The sequence below is a fragment of the Halichoeres trimaculatus genome, unplaced genomic scaffold, assembly GCF_033239565.1.
Source record: "Halichoeres trimaculatus isolate MK-OKI-2021-1 unplaced genomic scaffold, fHalTri1.1 fHalTri1_scaffold_53, whole genome shotgun sequence".
NCBI classification, from domain to species: domain Eukaryota; kingdom Metazoa; phylum Chordata; class Actinopteri; order Labriformes; family Labridae; genus Halichoeres; species Halichoeres trimaculatus.
In genome coordinates this window covers 240,618-262,012 of record NW_027437232.1, presented here as the reverse complement: position 1 = coordinate 262,012, position 21,395 = coordinate 240,618, and the positions used below count along the sequence as shown (strand labels likewise).

The window sequence follows — 21,395 nt, the reverse complement described above, 5'->3', positions numbered from 1 at the left end:
CAGCTCCATCCTCAAGAAGGCTCAGCAGCGGATGTGTACTTCCTGCGCCTCCTGAGAAGACATGGACTGCCCCCTGAGCTGCTGCTGCAGTTCTACACTGCAGTCATCGAGTCCGTTCTGTGCTCCTCCATCACTGTGTGGTTTGGAGCTGCCACCAGGCAGATTCAGACTGCAGCGCACTGTGAGGACTGCTGAGCGCATCATTGGTGTTCTCCTGCCCTCCATCCAGGACCTCTACTGCTCTAGGACTCAGAGGAGTGCAGAAAACATTGTGAGGGACTCCACTCACCCTGCTCACGGACTCTTTGAAATGCTCCCATCCGGCAAGCGCCTCAGAGCTCTGCGGACCAGGACAAGCCGGCACAGGAGTAGTTTCTATCTGTCTGCAGTCTCCATATTAAATAATAAAAACTGTAACTAACACTGGCACCTTTTTTAAAACAGTTTACAGCTGCACTACGGACCGCACAGTTGCACTTTTCCACCTTCAATTGTAAATATCCCAGTATTCTGTAAATATTTCTGATGCACATTTTATCCCAGCCCTTTTCTACATCCACATCTTTTTATTTATCTATTTTTTATTGTCATGTTTATGTATCATGTTTGTGTGTACCTCTTGTGCTAGAGACAACAACTGCCGGAGTCAAATTCCTTGTATGTGTTGCATACTTGGCAATAAAAACCGATTCCGATTCTGATTCTGATTCTGAATCAGTACAGCACGCACAGTGCAACCTTTTCTCAGAACAGTACTCAATTTGTTAATTGATCAAGGGCGCCATCTAGCGACCATATTTAACTCATACACTTATCTAACAGCAAACACAGGAAAAGATACAAATCAGTGTCATCTTATAATGCTTTTAATATTTTGTCATACACACGTTCGTTTGGCTCTAAAAATTATTTTGGTTCAAACAAACAACGTGAGTCAGGTTAAATTTGCAAAATCTTAAATTTGTTTTAATGTCAGCTAGGAGGATCACTGTGCAGAAATTCAGATCACCTATCATTGTTCTCCTTGGCTTTTTCCTGCAGTGGCTGTCACACTTGACAACCAACACATGAAAAAACAAAAGCAAATGCGTGAGAGCTAACGGTATGATTTTCATTGATGTCTCTTTAGCGTTTTCCTGCAAATGCTGTGATATTTGACCCCGATATTGGAGAAACTTTCAGATTCAAGGGAAGACAATGGCGAATAAGAGTTTAAAGTTTGATTAAAATAATATGTCATTTTTATGCTTTTCTCGCTAAAGCAAAGCGCTTTTGGTGCTTAACCACGACTCTATGATGCAGGTTCATGGGAACTGTTATACAATTGTGCTTTTGTCACACACTTACTGAAATGATTAAATCAGAGTACTTTCCGTTTCCTGAGCCTTTTCGGTGTTGATTTGTCTAGTTCAGCATGTTGTCTAGTCTTTTTGGAGTTTCTCGCTCCGCAAAGCGTTTTGGTTCATTACATCGACTCTCTGATGCAGATTCAAGAAAGAACGAGGAATTATTATGCTTCTGTGACACTTATACTGAAATCAGAAAAACAGAGTACAGATTCATGTAATTCCGTGTCCTGAGCCTTTTCTGTGCTGTTTTTGCATCCAGCATGTTATTGTAGTGCTTCTTAAGGTCATGGAAAATTTCTGCATTCTCTGTCCTCTTTAGCTTTTTCCTGCAAATGTTGTGATATTTGACCCCCAGAACGTGAGAAACTTTCAGATTCAAGGGAAGACAATGGCGAAAAAGAGGTTATAGTTCGATTAAAATAATATGTCATTTTTATGCTTTTCTCGCTAAAGCAAAGCGCTTATGGTGCCTAACCACGACTCTATGATGCAGGTTCATGGGAACAGTTATACAATTGTGCTTTTGTCACACACTTACTGAAATGAGTAAATCAGAGTACTTTTCCCGTTTCATGAGCCTTTTCGGTGTTGATTTGTCTCATTCAGAATGTTGTCTAGTCTTTTTGGTGTTTCTCGCCCCGCAAAGCGTTTTGGTTCATTACAGCGACTCTCTGATGCAGATTCAAGAAAGAACGAGAAATCATTATGCTTTTGTGACACTTATACTGAAATCAGAAAAACAGAGTACAGATTCATGTAATTCCGTGTCCTGAGCCTTTTCTGTGCTGTTTTTGCATCCAGCATGTTATTGTAGTGCTTCTTAAGGTCATGGAAAATTTCTGCATTCTCTGTCCTCTTTAGCTTTTTCCTGCAAATGGTGTGATATTTGACCCCCAGAACGTGAGAAACTCTCAGATTCAAGGGAAGACAATGGCGAATAAGAGTTTAAAGTTTGATTAAAATAATATGTCATTTTTATGCTTTTCTCGCTAAAGCAAAGCGCTTTTGGTGCTTAACCACGACTCTATGATGCAGGTTCATGGGAACTGTTATACAATTGTGCTTTTGTCACACACTTACTGAAATGAGTAAATCAGAGTACTTTTCCCGTTTCATGAGCCTTTTCGGTGTTGATTTGTCTCATTCAGCATGTTGTCTAGTCTTTTTGGTGTTTCTCGCCCCGCAAAGCGTTTTGGTTCATTACAGCGACTCTCTGATGCAGATTCAAGAAAGAACGAGAAATCATTATGCTTTTGTGACACTTATACTGAAATCAAAAAAACAGAGTACAGATTCATGTTATTCCGTGTCCTGAGCCTTTTCTGTGCTGTTTTTGCATCCAGCATGTTATTGTAGTGCTTCTTAAGGTCATGGAAAATTTCTGCATTCTCTGTCCTCTTTAGCTTTTTCCTGCAAATGTTGTGATATTTGACCCCCAGAACGTGAGAAACTCTCAGATTCAAGGGAAGACAATGGCGAATAAGAGTTTAAAGTTTGATTAAAATAATATGTCATTTTTATGCTTTTCTCGCTAAAGCAAAGCGCTTTTGGTGCTTAACCACGACTCTATGATGCAGGTTCATGGGAACTGTTATACAATTGTGCTTTTGTCACACACTTACTGAAATGAGTAAATCAGAGTACTTTTCCCGTTTCATGAGCCTTTTCGGTGTTGATTTGTCTCATTCAGCATGTTGTCTAGTCTTTTTGGTGTTTCTCGCCCCGCAAAGCGTTTTGGTTCATTACAGCGACTCTCTGATGCAGATTCAAGAAAGACGAGGAATTATAATTGCTTTTGTGGCACTAATCCTGAAATGAGCAAAACACAGTACAAATACATGTAATTCGGTGTCCTGAGCCTTTTCTGTGCTGTTTTGGCATCCAGCATTGTATTGTTATGTTTTCTTTGTTTGTTGCAGCTTTCTTCATTCTCTGTCCTCTTTTTTTTTTTTTACTGCAAATGCTGTCATATTTGACCCCCAGAACGTGAGAAACTTCCAAAATAAAGTGAAAACAATGGCAAATAATTGTACTTTGGGCTTAAAGTATTATTTTGAATAATAAGTCATTCATAGGTTTTCCTTGCATAAACAAAGCGTTTTGGGGCTTTGCCAGGATTCTTTGATGCAGATGCAGGAGAACTGTGCAAATGAATAGTTTTTCATTATGGAAAAATAACCAAAATAAGCAAATCAGAGTACAAATCCATGTTCTTCCGTGTCATGAGCCTTTTATGGCATCCATCAGGGTATTGTAGTGCTTTCTATGATTCTTGCACCTTTATGCATTTTCTGTCCTCTTTAGCTTTCTTTTTCCTGCAAAAGCTGTGATATTTAACATCCAAAACGTGAGAATCTTTCAAATGCAAGGGAAAACAATCGCGAATAAGTGTTCTTAAAGCTTAAAGTATGATTTTGAATAATATGTCATTAATAGGTTTTTCTCGCAAAGGCAAGGTGTTTTGGTGCTTAACCACGACTCTTATATGCAGGTGCATTAGAACTGTACAAATCAGTAGTCCATTTGTGACACAATCACGAAAATTACTTGTTCCGAGAATTTCTCCTATGTACTGACTCTTTTCGGTGTTGTTTTGTCATACAGCATGTTATTGTGGGGTTTTTTTGTGTGTGTGTTTCTCGCCCTGCAAAGCGTTTAGGGTCATTACACTGACTCTTTGTTGCAGGTACAAGGAAACTGTGGAATCATTATGCTTTTGAGACACTATTACTGAAATGAGCAACTCAGAGTACAAGCACGTGTTATTCCGTGTCCTGAGCCTTATTTCGACATCCAGCATGTCATTGTTGTCCTTTCTGTGATCAATTGCACTACTGTGTTGTCTCTATCCTCTTCAGCTTTTTCCTGCAAAAGCGCTGGTATTTGACCACCAAACCTGGGAAACTTTCAGATTCAAGGGAAGATAATCCGCGAATGAGTGTACCTAGAGTTTAAAGTTTGATTTAAATTATATGTCATAAATAGGTTTTTCTCGCTAAAGCAAAGCGTTTTGGTGCTTAACCACGACTCTGTGATGCAGGTACATAGGAACTGTAACATAATAATGCTTTTGTGACACTATGACTGAAATGAGTAAACCAAAGTAGGTACTTTTCCCGTGTCCTGAGCCTTTTCGGTGTTGTTTCGTCATACACCATGTTGTCATGGCTTTTTGGTGTTTCTCGCCCCGCAAAGCATTTTGGTTCATTACAACGACTCTCTGATGCAGGTTCAAGAAAAACTGTGGAATCATTATACGTTTGAGACACTTTTACTGAAATGAGCAATTCAAAGTACAGATACATGTAATTCCGTGTCCTGAGCTTTTTCGATATTGTTTGCCATGCAGCATGTTGTTGTGTCTTTTTGGTGTTTCTCGCTCGCAAAGCGTTTATGTTCATTTCAGCGACTCTGCGATGCAGATTCAAGAAACTGTTGAATCATTATGCTTTTGTGACACTGTTTCTGAAATGAGCTGAAAATCCATGTAATTCGGTGTCATGAGCCTTTTATGTGCTTTTATGGCATCCAGCATGATATTGTAGTGCTGTCTATGATCATTGCACCTTTCTGCATCCCCTGTCCTCTTTAGCTTTTTCCTGCAAAAGCTGTTCTATTTAACTCTCAAAACGCGATAAACTTTCAAATTCAAGGGAAAACAATCGCGAATAAATGTTCTTCAAGCTTAAAGTATGATTTTGAATAACATGTCATTAAAAGGTTTTTCTCGCTAAGGCAAAGCGTTTTGGTGCTTAACCAGGATTCTATGATGCATGTGCATGAGAACTGTGCAAATCAATAATGCTTTTGAGACACACTCACCGAAATGAGAAAATCAGAGTTCATCTCCCGTGTCCCGAGCCTTTTCGGTGTTGTTTTGTCTTACAGTATGTTGTTGTGTTTTTCTGGTGTTTCTCGCTCTGCAAAGCGTTTTGGCTCATTACCACGACTCTGCGATGCAGGTCAAAGAGAATTGTGGAATCATTATGCTTTTGTGACACACTCACTGAAACGAGTAGTTCAGAGTACATTATCCGTGTCCTGAGCCTTTTCGCGATTGTTTTGTCATACAGCATGTTGTCCTGTCTTTTTGGCGTTTCTTGCTCCGTAACGCATGATTATGCTTTTATGACATAAGAACTGAAATGAGCAAATCAGAGTACAAATCCATGTAATTTCGTGTCATGCGCCTTTTATGTGCTTTTATGGCTAAAGTAAAGCGTTTTTGGTCCTTTACAACGACTCTATGGTGCAGATTAATGGGAACTGTGACAAAATAAAGCTTTTGACACTACTACTGAAATGAGTAAACCAGAGTCCAGTGTCCTGAGCCTCTTTGTTGCTGTTTCGTCATACAGCATGGTGTTGTTGCGCTTTTGTCATTACACATCAATACCTCTGCTTTCTCTCTCCTTTTTAGCTTTTCGTATTTGACATAGAACACACACGAGTTACATCAAAATGACTTCGGAAACAGCCCAACATGTTTTCATGAGAACTTAAAGCACGATTTAAAATATTTTTTCATTTTCCTTTATCGCTCTGCAAACCTTTTTTCTTTCACTAAACAGGTCCATTGGTATTGCCGTCCTCACTACTTTGTCACTTAATCACTTCTGTGTGATCTGTGTTGTACAAAAATCCATCTTATTCACTGTTGTGCGTTTTCAGTGCTGTTTTGGCATCCGGCATAGTACTGTTGTGATTATTGTCATCATATCATATTTCTGCTATCTCTGCCCTCCGTAGACTTTTCCTGTGTTGCATTCATATCCAGGAGAAAACAATCGGAAAAGACGTGTTCAAGAGTGATTTTGAATGATGAACAAAAAGCTTTCAAAATCAAACATCACACGCTTGGGTTACCTACAAAAAGCTGACAGACGCAATAAAGATGTCTTCAGCATCTCAAATCATAAATTGAATCATGACATGGTGTTTTTTGCTCTGCACAGCCTTATATGCACAAAACTGTGATGTGCTCTTTATTTCGATCAGTATTTAATTAACATATAATTGCTTTTAAGCTCATGTCACATAGCTTTAGGCAATACTTTTTGAATGAGTTGTAACGACGTGCTATTTCACTCTGCAAAGGTAGAAACTCAGCTATGGCTTCTAAAAACATGAGCGGTTGTTGCTTTTTAGTGAAAAAATCACAATATTATCACTCACAATATTTTTATGTGCTTCAGAATGCGATATCAGCAAGTTTTACTGCCTTTATGGTACTTGGAACTAAAACGTGCAAAGCTGTACATTGTGACCACAAGATGGCAGCATGTGACTACAAGTGAAATCACCGCAAAACAATTTTATCTTCAGTATTCAGGCTGAACAATATTGAACTGGAAAGGTGCCTTGCAGAAAATGCGTTGAAAGGCTGACACCAAATACTGCAATGCAAAACTGTGAAATTAATTGCACAAAAGCAGTGCATGACAACTGAAAATGCAAAACATGTAAAATAAAAACTAAATAAAGTTGTGGTACAAAGCAATGAATGACAAAATGTGAAATAATATTGCACAGAGCTGCAAAAACATTTGCATGTGGAAAGACAGTGAAGATCATTGTCTTTACACCCCAGGAATAAACTACTTTCTGGGAAGAACCAACCACTTCCACAGTAGGTGATACTTCATCATGTAAAGCCTAAATGAAAAACATACACACAGATGCATGCACACACACACACACACACACACACACACACACACACACACACACACACACACACACACACACAAACGAAAGTTGAGTTTATGTGTACATTCACGTGTAGTCTATTATTGTCTCATTTTAGTCTGTTGGAGCTATTCAGTGACCTGATCCCCATCCATTCACAAGAGAGGGCCACAAGAAAAAGATCTAAACCACCAAGCTACAACCTCACAAGTGAGAAACACCTTAGCTACATTGCCACAAAAAATAAAACCAAACAAAAGCAATCAAAAAAAAAAAAAAAAAAAAAATACAAAAGGACAAAAAGGTCAACAGGAAAACACAGCAAGACAACCAGCCGTGTCACTTCTGTAAGGCTCGTGTCATTATAAATTATATGTTAAGAAACAATACAACGGTAACAAAACAAATTTTACCCAAAACATTGGGATTTTTTTTTTAAAGGAAACTAAAGTGCCAAAAATTATCGCTTTAAGGTAAAATTAATACAAATTCTTCTTTAGGGTACAGAGTTAAAGACTATAATACAAAAAACAAGTAAACAAATAAAATGTTCCCCCATTATTGCACTCATTTTTTTAAAAGAGTAAAGTTTAATGAAATACCACACCAGAATAAATGTTGTGAAAATAATTTGGAACAAACCCCTTTTTTGGAGTCTGCTTTTTTGTTTTCCTGGTGCGGCTTAGCCACGTGATTGTCATCATCAAAAATCAGGAGAGGGTGGGGGTGGGGGTGCAGGAGAAAAAAATTAAACTACAGTATTGCTCTTTTACACGATATTATCAATATTTGTATTGTTCCGCCCACCTCTACTCCTCACTCACAGTAGTCTCCTCCTGCATTCACATGAATCACGCAAGTGTGTGTCTCATTATGGTCACTTCTATCATCCCCGGCCCAGATTAAGGAAGAGGGTTGCTATTTAGACATTAAAAAAAAAAGTATGGACGGAAGACAGTTAATTTGTAGTTGTAGTAATTTTGTAGTTGATTATGATGTTGTGTTTTACCTGCTTTCTCTCTTACATTGTTATTTCTCTGCCCTACAAAGTCCATGACAATTACATGCACATGAATTATTCTGCAGATTAGACAGCAGCGTCATTTAGTGACTTTTAGTGACTTTGTGGACAGTCAATAGTGACTTTCCTTACTGAGGAGTTGGCACGTTGAAACTGGCAATGTTTCACTCAGCTGTAATGATGTTCGAAATGGTAAACAGTCTTATTCTTTTAGGTCTTTCATGACTATACATGATATAATTGATTAAAAATAATCTGTTAATAGTGGATTATTTGGGTATATAGTAATCTGAGGTGTTAAAAACAACAACAATTTACACCCAACTCAACCGATAACCGTGACTACAAAACCGTGATAAGAACTGAACCGTGGATTTTGTGAACCGTTCCATCCCTACTTCATCACACACTTCAGTTAGAGCATCCTGTCTCTTATGGAACTCCTGAGCGCAGTGAGTGTGTGTTGAAATTTTCAGTTTGCAAACCAAAAGCAATTCAATGATACTTGTTCAGTAAACAGCAGTGACTGCATGCAGAGTATTTAATCCTAAGGTGTAAATTAATACAAGACCACATCTCTAACAAAGACATAAAAATTATGAGTGCTTCGCATTATGTTGAAGAGATATAGTGTACTTTATAGTGGACGTGAGAGATTAAGTGTTGGTGAACGATAACCATGTGTGAATGATACAGCATTCATTTACAGAGGTCTGTGCTTCAGTGTAAGGGGGCCCCCAAATGTAATTTGCCTAGAATAGAATAGAATAGAAAATACTTTATTTATCCCCGAGGGGAAATTCAGGAGTCACCGCAGCATTTAAGAAAACAAAAGTAAGGCAGAGTAAAGAAAGTGCAAAAAGGTCCATAAGAAATTAGATAGAATAGATAGAATAGAATAGAATAGAAAATACTTTATTTATCCCTGAGGGGAAATTCAGGAGTCACCGCAGCATTTAAGAAAACAAAAGTAAGAAAGAGTATCGAAAGTGCAAAACGGTCCATAAGAAATTAGATGACGACATCCCGTCCACCACTCGTCCACCACTCTCCAGTCCAGCCAGTCTCCACCTCCACAGGGTCCAGGACTGAGCCTCCCCAGCAGTCTGTTCAGTCTCTGTCTCCTGGATCCTGTCTGCCCACTGTGGCACCAGCGTCCATTGTCAGCTCCGTCAGCCACGTCCGTGGACAGCACGATGCCGCTGGGTTAGCACAGGTAGCTCGTCCTTCCCCCGGGGCTGGATCCCACGTTCCCAACAACAATGGATGGAAGGACAGGTCCACGTCGTCACCTCCCAGCTCACATCCGAGAACCAGCACGTCGTCCTCACCTCCTCCTCCTCAGCTCGAGGGAAATCATCAAGCCCTACACTAGTTAGCATTGACATGCTACAGGCTGCTAACAGCTGAGTTCGCATGTAAACATGCAGCCATGGTTACATGTAGGATCTCCAGACAAACACAGGAGAAAAGTAGTCAAAAATATCGCCGAAGCCACAAAAAGTTTGGTGTCCGTGACCAACAATGAACCATACAAAGTGATGATCCACTCCAAATACAAAGATTACGAAAAAGAGACAAAAAAATTACAAGAGACGACAAAGACGAGAGAGCTGCTGCAACAGGCAGCTACTTGGGTAGCGCCTAGCAACGGAAAAGCCATAGGGCCTCATACTCACTTGGGCCCTGTTGTAGTATTTGGTTGCAAAGGGAAACTGATATCATGGAACCAAAAATATGGCCCCAATATTGTGCAGATCTACTACTCATGCTTAGCTAAAGGGGTGATTCAGATAAATGTGAGGGAAGAAAAAAAGCATTTCAAACAGGAATAAGGATATCGCCTCATCTTAGAAAGAGAATGGACCTTCAGAAGTCTAAAAGTGTACCAAGTGTAACACAGAGATCAGTAGCTTTATACATACTATGTAGTCTTATGTGTGTATATAAAGGAATTTTTGGGGAAAAATGTTTCAAAGTGTGCTTTTTAACAAGGATTGGAGAATGGACCCTTGTATGCCTTCTTGTTTGGGTTAAAATCAAGAACACCTATAATGAAAAACTGTGGAATGTTGACCTATGCTGCAAGAAAGTTTGTAACTTAAATGGATTTCAGAAAAGCCACCAACCCTCTCAGAATGGCACAAAGTTATATTTGCTCTGCTTCCCATAGATTATTTGACATATCGCACCAAAAAGGAAAATTGGAACATTTCATCATATATGGACTCCCTTTCTTGATTATGTGGGACCGAGAATGTGTAAGGTATTCTGGCAGATGCATCCTCGACTGAAGGGGGTTCGCTAAAAGAGAAGGAGAGGCTCTGTTGTCTGTATCAATTCATTCCCCGTATTTATCTATGTTTATTGTGTGTAAGTTTTGTCATGTTCATCTGTGTTGTGCCATTATACACGTTCGGGGGATTGTGTTGATTGGGTGGGTGAGAATAGAACAGAAAAGAATAGAATAGAACTTTATTGTCATTGTAACATGTACAACGAAATTGAAATCACGGCAGCAATCAAGAAAACAAAAGTAAGAAAGTGCAAAAAGGTCCATCAGAAAATAGATGATGACAGCTTGTCCATCATTCTCCAGTTCAACCAGCCACAGGGTCCAGGACTGAGCTTCTTCAGTCATGCTCCATCTCTGTCTCCTGTATCCTGTCTGCTCACAGCAGGTGAAGCTCTTCCAACATGGCGTTGGTGTCTGATGTTAGCTTCGTTAGCCATGTTTGTGAATAGCATGATGCAACTCTGCCCTCTGGTTTTCCCTCTATTGCTGGGTTAGCACAGCTAGCTCGTCCATCTTATTGGAGATAGATCCTAAGTCCCCAATAACAATGGATGGAAGGACAGGTCCATATCGTCACTTCTTAGCTCACACCTGAGAACCATCATGTCGTCCTCACCTCCTTCTCCTCACTTTGTGGGAAGACATCAGGCCTTACACCAGTTAGCATTGACATGCTACAGACTGCTAACAGCTGAGTTCACATGTAAACAATGTGGCCATGGTTACATGTAGGATCTCCAGACAAACACAGGAGCAAAAATAGTAAAAATATCACTGAAGCCACAAAAAGTTTGGTGTCCATGACCAACAAATGAGCCAAATAAAGAAATGATCTACTCCAAATACAAAAATTACGAAAAAGAGACAAAAAAAAAAAAGACAAGAAATGGACAAAAAAAGAGAGAGCTGCTGCAAAAGGCAGCCATAGCCAACAGGGCGGCGCCTAGCTCTGTTTCTGACTGTATGATGATCCATAATAGGAATACTTGAGTCCAGATCAATGTGAGAGATGACAAATGTCCACATAAAAGTTATGTGGGTGATTTAATCAGTTAATATGTGAGTAAAGCAGGGTCACATTATCTGATGGCTACGCTGTTGTCTCCTTACAGCATGTTCTTAAATAGTTGTTTTTTTAAATTATAGCCACAACGCTCATTTTAAATTTTTACCTATTTATTCAACATGTTTAGAGGGATTACATTACATGACGATCGTGAAGATAAGTATATAGATAAACTAAAACGTAAATTTAAAAGGATTTATACATGTATCTCATGAGAGCAGGCACAGCAAACTACATATTTGAAACAGTTCATATAGACTTTTACATAAAATGTAGCTCTTAGCAAACTATGATTATAGTACATATTTCCTTTAAAAGTCGCCTGATCTAATGTAGGGTTTTCAGTTCCTGGGTTATGAAGCTGTATATACGATGGTTTCTCCTTTATCAGTAGGAAGCCATCACAAGCGGTGCTTACTCGTGGGTAGCAAATAAAGCAACATCAATCAACTGCTTTGGATAAATTACACACAATGTCTACAGATTTTGCAAACGTTTACCCCAGATGAATCTTTGAGAACGACATTTACGTAACTCAACTTCTCCTCCTCTTTTTTGAACAATGCACACATAGCCAATGCCCGTCATCGCCCCTGCGGTCACATTTTCCGATGGTCACAGGTTTCAGTGCAGCACCGTTCAGACATCTAGCGGCATGTAATTGTTTATTTCGTCCACTAGATGTCACAGTTGTGTCGTGTAGCACCGCTGAAGGAACAGAAGTACAAGGGAAATTTTAGAAGACAATTCATGTGTTTTACTGTCTTCTTACAGTGAATAAATGCTGGAGGAACTGTGAATATGTCAGCTCCCTCCATGTGCCAATCATCACACGTTTCCAGACCTTCAAAACATTTTATTGCTCCATTCATCCCTTGTGGCAAGTGTTTGCAAGTTTAAATGAAGGTAAACTACCGGGATAGATTACAGATAAACTGCAGTGCGCATGTTTCGTTTCAACATAAAGTTGTCCTCTTTTTGCTCCTTTTAAGTTCAAAAGTTAATTTGATGAAAGAAAAAGATGCATGGAGCTATTTTTTTTTCTAGGAGGAACTAAAAACGGGAATTTCTTCAGAGGCTTCTAATCAAACTTTCTCCAGTCACACAAAAATTACCCCTCGATGTCGACTGTTGTCAACCAGGGGATGCAACTTTTTAGAACATTTTCCAGCCAGGTTGAGATGCCGGAGATTATCAACCATGCTTTTACTGAGCTGTTCGTGCTGCACAAAGTGTGATCAGTGAGACCAAGGAGTTGAAAATGCTGACATAGCACGATGCATGTTCACTATCAGGGGGTGTGGCAGGGGCAGTTTCCTGTCAGGAAAGAGGGTGCACAATGAATGGTATTTATGCATTTATATATAATTTTCAGTAAAAAAAAAAAAAAATCATCTATGATAAAAAAAAAGAACAAATGCACTTTGAGAATTCGAAGTTAATTGTACTTTTTCTCTAATAGTCTATGGCGAGATGCAAGGATGGCTGTAACAAATGTGCACTATGAGACTCTTCACAGCCTTGAAGATGAAGGTCTTCTAGATCCCTCCAATAGCATCCACCTCTTCTGTGTCCAGCATGTTTCCTTTCCGCTTCTGCAAAGGGACCTTGATGTCTCCAGGGTGGATTGGGATAATCACTCCCTAAGAACAGAACAACAACTGTGGACAGTGGGACTCCTCCAGAATCCCACAGATACACTGAACTTGGCACTGGTACTAAGTAAGTACAATTTCCAGGAGCACCTTGTACTCTGTGTTGTAGTTCTGAGTAGCATTGCTCCAGGTATATCTCGAAAAAAGAGAATATCATGAAAAAGTTTGATTTTTTGGTCACTCATTTCTATATTGTAAATCTATCTACGGCACACAGAGTGAAATTCTTGAAGCATCTATTTTTTTTTTTAAAGTTGATTATTATGGCTCACAGATAATGAAACCCCCAAATTCAGTGTCTCAAAGCACTGAAAAAAGTAAAACTTTGCTGTTGTTCATTTAATGTATAAATTCACATTATATGGACTCAAAAAATCGTTTTCAGATTTAAACTATATTTTCAGGTTTGTACTTCTGACTGAATCAATATTTTTTATTTCGTTTCAATATGAGTTTGCAATTTGACATCAAAATGAAATGACTCATTCAATCAACCTGAACGGATCAGGTGTTGATCGTTTCGCGCATGCGTGTTCCGGAAAACGAAACCTGAGGATCTGACGGGAACGGCCGAGTCCATCTTCAGCCTCTGCAACTCCTGGGTGGAGGGAAACTTTGTTTCAGGTAATAAAAGACAAAAATGCGTTTTTAGACTGTGACATCAACCATGGTTTTATCGCCCCGTTCATCTATTAAACCGCCCTTTGGGTCGTCTGCCATGGTATCACCAGGCTGTCTTGTTGAACTCAGCTTGCTAGCTTATAGCCCACGACAAATAAGCTATAATTTTTCGACAGTGCACGTTCAATCCCTGTTTAAATTACTGGTTAACTTAGTATGCATTTTTGAGTCGTTTCAAATGTTTGACGGCGTAACGTGTTAGTACTGTGAACGGGAGCCATGAGGGGTGTAGCGGTTTATAGAGTGACCGTGTTAACGAGTAACCTGTAGCCGAACGCGTGTTTTTCGCCGGCACACTGCTTGGTATGGACCTCGCCTCTATATTTAGTTATCTTTATTAATGAGAAAAATGAGAAAAAAAATGAGAAAATGTACTTATTCCCATTTCTTTTTAAATGTAACATTAAAGGAGGAGGCAGCCACCAGATAATTTTCAACGCTGTTGTGACTGCAGCGCATTTGGCCGGAAGTCACTATTTATTACGGGCACTCTTTGATCCGAAACACCGGTGTATGCTCTACAGCAGGGATGTCCAACTCGTGCCATGGAGGGCCAAGAGGCTGCAGGTTTTCTTTCCAACCAAGAACTCCACCAGCTGATTCCACTGATTAGCCCCTGCTCTCTGCTTGAAGGTGAGGTACCCAATGGAATCAGCTGGTGGAGTTCTTGGTTGGAAAGAAAACCTGCAGCCTCTTGGCCCTCCATGGCACAAGTTGGACATTCCTGCTCTACAGCGTGAGCTCGTCAACCGTGAAGTACAAGTTTGGACGAGTTGAACAACACGTGGAGTGCCAGTAGGTGCGTGCAAATAAAACTACAGAGACTAACCCGCTTCTGGGTTATGTGTGTGTATGTTTATGGAGAGAGATTATGTGCGCGCTTGTAAGTGTCAGGATGGAGGCATTGTCCCTTTTCGATGACAATGCCAAAACTATCAGAGCTTTCTATCTTTATTAACTTGCCCATATTTTCGGGGTACTAGCTGTCTTCTAAAAAAAAAAAGAAAAAAACAACAACTAAATAATCAATGATATTTTATGTAAGTGTGAAATAGCTCTTTTCCAAAGGTGTCTGTATGGCTTCAGCTAAAGTTAACTTACGTTTTTTTTTTTTTTTTTATTTATCTTGCAGTGCAACATCTGAAAAGCTTCCAGACTTGTCCATTGTGGTAAGTTAGTTGTTAATACCTTATAAAAATGTAATTTATCATTCACTGCCCAAATAATCGTTTGTCCAAAACTTACTATGGATAGTTTTACAGGGTCTTGCTAATTCTCACTAGGTTTGTATTTTACACAATGACTGCAGGATGTGCGCTTGAAATATACTATATTTTTGCATTTTATGTATTTACAATATATCCATTCTCAACATAAAGCCTAAACATATGTATAACCAGTTTACATTACATGTTAATGGTTCCCAATTTGTATCTAGCACCTACTAAGTGTGTTGGCTTATTAATAACAAGAGAATATTGTTTCCTTTTTCAAGGAAATTAGCTGCTCTGAGGCCTGTCCTCATAACTTGTGGTAAGTTCCTTCACAATATCATGAGAACATTTTTAATTAATTGGACACTTAATTTGACCCAATAATAGCACTGGCTCAAATGAAATCTGACAAATTGATTTGGCAGTTTCCAGGTCTATTCTATAAACTTAAGGTATTGAAGTCTTGTTTTATGTGTGATGACTGTGTGTTTGCTTAAAACTTTTGAATGTGCCGCTGTCTTTTCCAGGACCCTCTTGAAATAGAGATTTTTAATCTCAATTAGTTTTCGTGGTAGATAAAAAAATGTAAATATAAAACTTATGGCGTTGTTACCCCAACAAATTAAAAATATCTCTTGTTTTTTTCTCTTGTATTTCATGTTGCATCAGTTATCCATGCATGTGGAAATGTAAAGACTGTGACGACTCATTGTCAAGAGGATCTGAACTTCTGAAACACTATAAACTTTACCATCTGCATTATTGGCGGGGCCATCCTTACCCCTGTGTTTATTGGAAAGCTCTACTAACGCACCTAAGTAAATATCATCCTTCTCAACAATCATCACAGAAAGAAAGCTCATCAAAAAAGACAACATTCAATTAAAAATGTCCAATATGGCTATTAAGGTAATTTTAAAACAAATTCAATTTCAGGATAGGGTCAATCTTATTCCCTTGAACATGGAAAGTTAATTAAAAACTGGTCAATGTCCACATTATTTTCACACAGACATTTGTGCCTGCACAGGGCCCTTCATCTCCCACTCCGCTGTGATATAGTGAGCAGCTGTGTTGGCAACTTGGGGACTTTTTTTTTTTCTTTTCAAAAAAAGCAACTAGTGATTTTTATGTGAAATAATTCAACTTATTACTTTTTTCTTTTCAGGTTTGAATGTCACACCATCTTAAAAATACAGCCAGGACCATAATATACATGCTGGTGTCTACTTTATGTACAAATTTGTTGCTTTGCATCAATTTCATTGGTGATGTCCTTATTTTCAGGTGGTCAGCTGTGATTGTAGCTGTGAAAAATATATGTTTTCAAGCTTCATCTTGGATGCACTTCTGTTTTTGTTTTATAGATCAATGCTGAGTTTATGAGAATAAAAACAGTTCCCTTGGGGACTAAGTTACTGGCACAGTTGGACCAGCACTCCAAACTATTGGAGGTTATCAGGCGGAAGGGGGGAGCTGTAAGACAGAAGATGTCTGGTGTCTTACAGCTTTTGGATGAGGTATCTATGAAGGGGTTTCTTGTCTGAGGAATGCTAAATATTTATTTTTTGTTTGTGATTGTACTGAATACCATTTTTTGAATCAGACTTTGGACATCAACACAAGAAGAGAGCCTATCTTCACATTTCTGATGATGTACCTGGGGGAACCTGTTGAGCATTTGATCAAAGAATATCAGGTAAGGGCATCTCACTCACATATAGGGAAGAGGTTTTAACCTGGAGTGCAAAAAGTTTTTTTATACAGTATGTTTAGGTTTCATTAAAAATGGCTCTTGTGCATATATACACATGAATATATACAAGGTCTTTGATCTCTCAAGCCTCAGTGTTACAGTCATACTCAGTTTATGAGACTTGCTCATTATGCAAAAATGAAAGATTTGGACCGTAGCACGAATGGGCTATGACTGTAGAGGTGATATTTGTGATTTGAATAAATCATATTTTATTGTCATGGCTTGAACTCTAAGAACAAAAAGAACTCATAAGCAGATGTATCAAAAAACACCAGGCATAAGGAAAGATCTCAACAAAACACATTGTTAGCAAACTATGTTTATAGAGGGAGCACTGCACAGTGAAACAAAGGAACAAAATCTAGGACAGGGTTTGTACAGGTCCTTGAAATCCTTGAAAATGCTTATTTTTTCATGTTGTGTTTTCAAGGTTTGAAAGTACTTGATTTTCTATTCAAGTGCTTGAGAATGCTTGAATTTATAATCGTATATAACTCACTACTCAGCTTCCTAACTCAACAGATCGATCAAATAGAGAGAAATAAAATAAATTGTGGGGGAAAAAAAATGTTCCATCTGATGGGCTCGCGGGTGTAACATAACTGGTCTGTTTATATGTGCGTTGTGACGTCTCCCCCATGAGGATTGTTCCTTAAACAGCAAGCTGGGAGGCATGACCGTTGGCTGGAGAAAGAAAAATACAAATTTTGGATTAAATGTAGCGCAAATCCCCGTGCAGCATACTGCAGTGTATGTAAAAAGGAGATTGCAGTGGAAGCTATGGGCAAGTCGGCACTCGCCAGCCACGAGAGGTACCCTGGAAGCCCTACATGTTAAATAGCCAATTAGCCTGCTACCTGTTGAAGCTAACCACCTTTTTATGCTTCATGCTAGGCATGAGTGATGAAGGCAGTGTCCCATTTAACATAAAGGTAGTGTTGCCCGGGGGTGTTTGTCGGGGCAGGTTATAAAATAACTGCGGTCAGGCGGTGACAGGTTTTGTCTACAAATACCGGGTCGTGCCTGGTCTGAGCATACGGCCGCGGCGGAGTGGGAGGCTCGCCCTGTACATACGAAGGAACGAAACGGCGTTTCTCATTGAGACCCGGCACAGATGAACAACGGTCATGTGATAACCTGCCGGTTAGATGGCTTGTTTGTGCTAAAGCCGCGCTACCGGCTTGGTTTATTATAAGCGTCTGAGATGTGGCTATCTTACTCATTGTTTGAGAATAAGAAAAACCATAGAACTGGATACAAAAAAAGTAGGGCTGGGTTAAAAAAAAATCGATTCTCAAAAATAAAAACGATCCTCATCTTCAAAATTTGACATCGATCGATCTTTTAATCAAAAGAAAATATTCCCTTTCTTGGCCGGATTTCAGTTTTGGACTGCAGGTGCTCCACACAGAATATTCCGTTCCTGCAAGTCAGTGTGGGATATATAGTCATACCCTATCTGTGTATAACTGACAGCGAGTTTTTGTAGGGTTATATGAAGTAGATATCTGCCCAAGATGCATCTGGATCAGCGCGTCTCCTCACGCTCTCCTTCATTAGGAGATCACAACTTTGGCATGCAGCAGTCTTAGCGTAACAGATTTTACTTAGCATTAGTTATGTTTGATCAGAACTGCAGAGAGACAGCGTCAAACCACCTGTTTCAGTGTTTTTGTCCTGCTGCAACATGACGTCTGTGTCAGATTATGAGAAAACGCTGTCAATCATCCTCCTCATCAGCTGACGCTTGCGCGAGCTACTGCTAATGTGCTCGCGCTAAATGATAAGCTCCATGTGTTGAACGCTGGTGTTTTTAACGGGTGGTTGTTTGTTACAAGGTGTTCAGATTAATTCTGAAGGTCTGGACAGGAGATATGACTTCACTGTTTGTCTTCAGACTGATCCACTGAGAGCTGTCAGCTGCTTCATTAACATACACGGTGTTGGGAAGGGTGCGTTTAATTTGTTCTCCCAGTCTGCCCTGTTTGTGGACCATCTACTGTGGAGGGATGTTGTTTTCACAAAGGAGGGAGCTGCATTAAAAAAATTGTTGTAATATAATAAATATAATATAAATCCTCATAATACTCCTAATACTCTTAGTTTAAAAGATAATGATACCAGTTTCGTCAGCAAGTGATGAGAATCAGTTCTTTGAGAAGTAGTAAAAAGACAAGAATCAGGAAAAAAATGTTTTTTTTTGTAAATACGAGTCTTCTCTGTGAAGTTGTGAACAAATGTGCTGTTCAACACAATGAAATTGCTGTTTTGTGTGCGCATCAATTTCTTAACATTATGAAATTAACAACCGCTCACAGTACTTGAAAAGTTTGAAAATTGACCTTGAAGCTCCTTGAAAAGTACTTGAATTTGACCACGAAAAATCTGTATGAACCCTGCTAGGAACAAAATCTGGCAACAAGACAAGGGAAGACATAAGGGTTAAGGCAATGAGGTGATTGGGAGTGAGGAGACGGCTGGGGAAGCACAATCAGGGATCAGGTGTGGCAGTGCCAGGCAGGAAACAAAATCTACAGAAATAAGAAAAGACTTGTGAACTTTCAAAATAAAACTTAACACTTTAACAAGACATGAAACAAGAACAAAAGGGGGAACTTGACTGAAGAAAAAGCAGGATGATGACTGATGAATTAAAATACCTGGAGATGAAAGGCAAAAAGTTGCACACATTTTTACCTCCGCCAAGGAGGTTATGTTTTTGGGAGAGTCTGTCCGTCTGTCTGTGAGTCTGTGAACAAAATAACTCAAGAAGTTATGGATGGATCTTGATGAAGTTTTCAGGAAATGTTCAGCATGGAAAAAAGGAAGAACTGATTCGATTTTGGTGTTGATCCGGATCAGCGTCTGGCCACTATGACGAAAATGTGATTTTTGTGAATAACTACTGATATAAAATAGATATCATTATGAATCCGTTTGCTAATGGAGTGTTTTTATGGTCAAGGAATCTAAATATGTACATCAAATAAAGGTAGGAGTAATATTTATAGTAAAAATCATAATATGGTCGAGGACTGTGGTGCTGGCAGAGGTATGTGCTCTCTGAGTGCTTTTCTAGTTAGTGCTGCAACTTTTCTGAAGGTGAATCTTGCATCTCGTACCACAATGTGCTCTATGGTGCACAAGAGAAAATTGTGCTTGGGTCATTTGACTGATCACTGTAAATACAGTGCATACCACTACAGTGGATACCACATTCATTTTAAGTTAAATCTTGGTATAAAAGTGACCACTGTAGCCATATATAAAATGGGAACACATTAGAATCTTTGAATGTTTTTTTTTTTTTTTGGCAGGATATTCCAGAAAATTAGGCTGAAAAGCTGAAGCAGACTACCATGGCCATCTTGATCACAGGATGGGAGAGTCCACTCCACCCAGCCAAAGACATCAAGATAATCATTGAAGGAACAGAGGTTGTCAATAATTTGCCCTCAGTTGCAGCAGCTTTTACCATGATCTTCAGGCTCATGTACACACTTAATCTGAAGTATCCAAAGAAATTGGAATCCACCTTTGAGTTTTTGCAAAAAGTCTTGATGGATCTTGATTGCAAAAAGATGAGCCCGAGAGTTGACAAAAACTGTGCAGCCAGCTGTACAGCTCAGACTAGGCTAAGTTTAGTTGCACTGACTCACTACATTGTTTTGTTTCTACTGGTGGTTTAATTTTGTGTAGATCTATTTCCAGTTGAAAATTCAAGCAGTTCAAAGTACGAGGGGTTGATGCTGGAGGTTCCAGTCACATTACAAGACAAGACAAGACAAGACAAGACATACTTTATTAATCCCCGGAGGGAAATTCAAGTTGTTTTGGCACTCTTCCAAGCAAAGAATTGTACACTCTGATGGCTGCAGGGAGGAATGATCTTCGGTACCTCTCGGTCCTGCAGCGCACAGAGGTAAGACGTCCAGAACTGCTGCTGATCCTCTGGACTATGATGTTGTGAAGTGGGTGATCAGAGTGACGGATGATGGCCTCCACTTTCTTCTGTGTATACCTTTCCACCACAGCCTCCAGTGAGTCCAAACTGGATCCAACCACGGAGCTAGCTCTCTTCACCAGTTTTTCCAGTCGCCTCTTGTCCTTCTGCTTTAAACTATTTCCCCAGCATACTGCACCATAAAACAAAGCACTGGCTACCACGGACTGATAAAACATCTGCGGCAGCTTTCCACAGACATCAATTGATCTGAGCTTCCTTAAGAAAAAGAGACGGCTCTGCCCCTTCTTAAAGAGTGCATCTGTATTAAGGGACCAGTCCAACTTGTTGTCCAGATGTACACCAAGATATTTGTAGGTTGACACCACCTCCACGTCCACCCCATGGATGTTAACTGGCTGATGGCAGAGCCCAGACTTTCGGAAATCCACAATCATTTCCTTTGTTTTTGAGGTGTTCAGTAGGAGACAATTTCTATGACTCCAGTCACAGAAAGCTTTTATCAGATCCCTGTATTCAGATTCCTGTCCATTTTGGATACACGCCACAATAGCAGTGTCATCTGAGTATTTTTGGATGTGGCAGGACTCAGAGTTGTATTTGAAGTCTGCAGTATAAAGTGTGAATAGGAATGGAGCCAGAACAGTTCCTTGTGGAGCCCCCGTGCTGCTCATGACCGTCCCAGAGACGCAGTTTCCCAAC

The 21,395-nt window shown here is 39.5% G+C and overlaps 1 long non-coding RNA gene across 2 annotated transcripts; it reads left to right on the top strand.

The window, feature by feature from the left end:
• Positions 1-13,611: 13,611 nt before the first annotated feature.
• Positions 13,612-20,892, top strand: LOC141786600 (uncharacterized). 2 transcript variants are annotated; one of them, XR_012597859.1, is made up of 6 exons: positions 13,612-13,699; positions 14,889-14,925; positions 15,252-15,289; positions 16,338-16,490; positions 16,577-16,669; positions 20,047-20,892. It is a non-coding gene; the product is annotated as an uncharacterized LOC141786600 (long non-coding RNA). The 2 variants fall into 2 exon arrangements; XR_012597860.1 differs by lacking the exon at positions 13,612-13,699 and adding an exon at positions 14,433-14,555.
• Positions 20,893-21,395: the final 503 nt, after the last annotated feature.